The sequence below is a fragment of the Chlorocebus sabaeus genome, chromosome 9 (assembly GCF_047675955.1).
Source record: "Chlorocebus sabaeus isolate Y175 chromosome 9, mChlSab1.0.hap1, whole genome shotgun sequence".
NCBI lineage: Eukaryota > Metazoa > Chordata > Mammalia > Primates > Cercopithecidae > Chlorocebus > Chlorocebus sabaeus.
The window spans coordinates 19,898,172-19,901,743 of NC_132912.1; the positions used below are offsets into that span (position 1 = coordinate 19,898,172).

General features: G+C 36.8%; 1 non-coding gene across 1 annotated transcript; it reads right to left on the reverse strand.

Moving 5' to 3' along the window:
* Window positions 1-277: 277 nt before the first annotated feature.
* Window positions 278-381, reverse strand: LOC119618849 (U6 spliceosomal RNA). The gene has a single exon (XR_005235213.1). It is a non-coding gene; the product is annotated as a U6 spliceosomal RNA (small nuclear RNA).
* Window positions 382-3,572: the final 3,191 nt, after the last annotated feature.

The window sequence follows — 3,572 nt, forward strand, 5'->3', positions numbered from 1 at the left end:
TGAGACTCTGTCTCTAAATAAATAAATTAAATAAATAAATAAATAAATAAATAAAATTAGAAGAAATAAAAACCTGGAAATGAAATGACTGCTGTAATATTTTTTAAATATTTAAACACAAAGACAGTAGAGAGCAACATACAACTAACACTTCGATTCATACGTGAAGATGAACTTTTATTAATGTAAGTAAAATATTCGTGATAGAGATCAAGTACCATTGAATCCCCTTTTCCATCCTCTCTCCACACTCTCATCTCCTCCAATACAAAGACTGAAAAATATGGAATGATTCACAAATGTGTGAACCACCCTTGCACAGGGACAGTGCTGATCTCTGCACTGTTCTAATTTTAGTATCTATAATAATGAAGCAAGCACCAGGGTTTTATTTTATTCTTAAAAACACCCTTGAAGAAAGTAGCCAAGGTTATACATTATAGCTTGTTTGTGACAACAATCCTTTTAGACTCCAAAATATCTTCATAGACAAGAAAAGGCAAATACGGGCCTTTTGAATGAGAAAGAGAACGGCAGGATTGAATAATGAGCCAATTGGAGCTATTTTTGCTGGATAGGCATTTCATTTTCACTGTTGATTTTACCTCACATTTAAAATATGAAATGTTAAAATTTTTTAAATCTTCTAATTATGCATTTACAAACCATTACTGTCACCATTTCCAAATTAGCCAGACTGGTCTGTGTTCTGAACTGTGAAGAAAAGGCAATAAAGAGGCTATTGTTCCCTTTACTGTAACTCCACTGTTTTATTCGAGTGTCATAGTGCCTACTTCACAATCTGATTTGAGAAGAGGTTCCTCTGTCAAACTTGATCATCATTTGGATGAGCTCTCTACTTAGACAGAACACAGCTCTGTTACGATGATGAGGATTCATTCCAATTGTAGAATATTACAAAACTAGAAGTTGACCTAACGGAATCCCCAAATTAAAAAAAAAAAAAATCAAATATAAGATTTTCTCAAGGTCTGTAACTTTTTGATAAGTTTTACATTCCAAACTGTATGACAGTATCAGTTTCTATTGAACAACTCTGTTGATTCATTTGGAAGAACAAGTCTCGGACCCTCGTCAATCTAAATATTCTCCAGCCTTGGCAACATGGTGAAACCGTGTCTCTACTGAAAAAAAAAAAAAAAAAAAAAACTAGCCAAGTGTGGTGGTGTGCACCTGTAGTCCAAGCTACTAGGGAGGCTGAGTTGGGAGGATTACTGGAGGCCAAGAGGTGGAAGTTGCAGTGAGTCAAGATCATGGCACTGCATTCCAGCCTGGGTGACAGAGTGAGACCCTGTCTTCAAAATTAAATAAATAGGCCAAGTGTGGTGGCTCACTCCAGCATTTTGGGAGTCCAAGGTGGGTGGATCATGAGGTCAGGAGTTCGAGACCAGCCTAGCCAGCATGGTGAAACCCTGTCTCTACTAAAAAAAAAAAAAAAAGGTAACTGGGCATGGTGGCATGCGGCTGTAATCCCAGCCACTCAGGAGGCTGAGGCAGAATTGCTTGAACCTGGGAGGTGAGGCTGCAGTGAGCCGAGATTGCACCACTGCACTTCAGCCTGGGCAACAGAGCAAGACTCCATCTCAAAAAATAAAAAATAAAAATAAAATAAATAAATATTCTAACACAAGATTTAGATAATACAACTTATACAAAAACAACAAGATATAAATTTACTGCCATTTAAATGATACATATTTGGAATTAATTCCTATAAAGTATTTTACATAACCAAAAGCATACATCACAAAGCTAAAAATTAGTATTTGGGTAACAGTGAATTCTTGAAACACAAAGTATTTATTTCTTACAGTCTGTACTATTTTCTCAGATAAAGCCATGAATAATGTGTTTTTTCATTGCTTTCAATAATTTAAAAAGTTATTTAAAGCTAAAATAAATAATCAAATAATAGATGTCATTATATGTATGTATAAGCAATGAGAGATTTTGTGTAATTAAAGGGCTAGTTTGCCAAGACATCAATTATATCCCTGTTTAAAATAATGACCATATGAATAATGCACCTCCCTCTATAGGTATGTGTACTTATTCTGATAAATGAAGCAAGGAAGAAGAAAGTTTCCATAAATACCTCTAAAAAGCCCTATAGGAGAAACTATTGTTTTAGAATCAAAAGGATTTAAGCTTTGACTGGTAACATATAAACATAATCAAGGAGGAGCCATTAAATAAGATGGGCTGGTCTTCAACTTACCTGTTACTGTCCTTCCTAAATTCTGAGTAACAATTCATTATATAAACGGATTTCATCTTAGAGGAATGTGCTTCATATTTAATTTTTAATGTATGCTTCTTCCTTTCTAATCCAAATAAAACCCACTTCAGAAATATAGACACTTATGCCAGGCACAGTGGCTCACACCTATAGTCCCAGCACTTTGGGAGGCCGAGGCCAGCAGATCACCTGAGGTCAGGAGTTCAAGACCAGCCTGACCAATATGGTGAAACCCTGTCACTAGTAAAAATACAAAAAATTAGCCAAGTGTGATGGCGCATGCCTGTGGTCCCAGCTACTCGGGAGACTGAGGCAGGAAAATGGCTTGAACCCAGGAAGCAGAGGTTGCAGTGAGCTGAGATCACACCACTGTACTCCAGCCTAGGCAACAGAGTGAGACTCCATCTCAAACCAAAACAAAACAAAAAATGTAGACACTAGAGAAATGTAAAAAAAATAATAATAATAAATTTAAAAAATCATTCATTAGCTAGGCACAGTGGTTTGCTCCTATAATCCCAGCTACTGGAGAGTTTGAGGTAGAAAGAAAACTTGAGGCCAGGGCTTCAAGACCAGCCTGGGCAATACCATCTCTACGAAAAATAAAAATAATAAATATTATTCATTGTTATTGTATAGAAGTACATTTTCTTTTAAGGTTATCCTCATTCGTCATTAATATTAGAGAGAGAGTATAAAAAATGCATTCATATACACAGGTATAATGGAAATTTATTGTGATGTCTTCAACCTAGGGTTGTTTTGGATGTGTGGTGTTGGGATGACTTGCATAATTTAATCACCTAAAAAGCTTGTTAAAAAATTACTTTCCCACGTTCCGCCCAGAGTCAGACTCACTGAATCAGAATCACCAGGCCGGGTGTGGTTCAGAAGTCTGCATCTGAAACAAGACTATCTGGTGATACTGGTAGAGGCAGTGGAAGGAGGGACCTCTAAGCAGTATTGCTTTAGGGGCTAATGTCAGATTTATCTAAGGTTTACTCTATAAAGCTTTCTTATAGTACATTTCAATGTAATACCAGAGGATCTCTATTGTATATTATGTGAGGTTTTTTTGTTTTGTTTTGACGGAGTTTCACTCTTATTGCCCAGGCTGGAGTGCAATGGCACAATCTCAGCTCATCACAACCTCCATCGTAATTGTTCAAGCAATTCTACTATCTCAGCCTCCTGGTAGCTGGGATTACAGGGCCCTCCTGCCATGCCCAGCTAATTTTTTGTATTTTTAGTAGAGACGGAGTTTCACTATGTTGGCCAAGCTGGTCTTGAACTCCTGACCTCAGGTGATCCA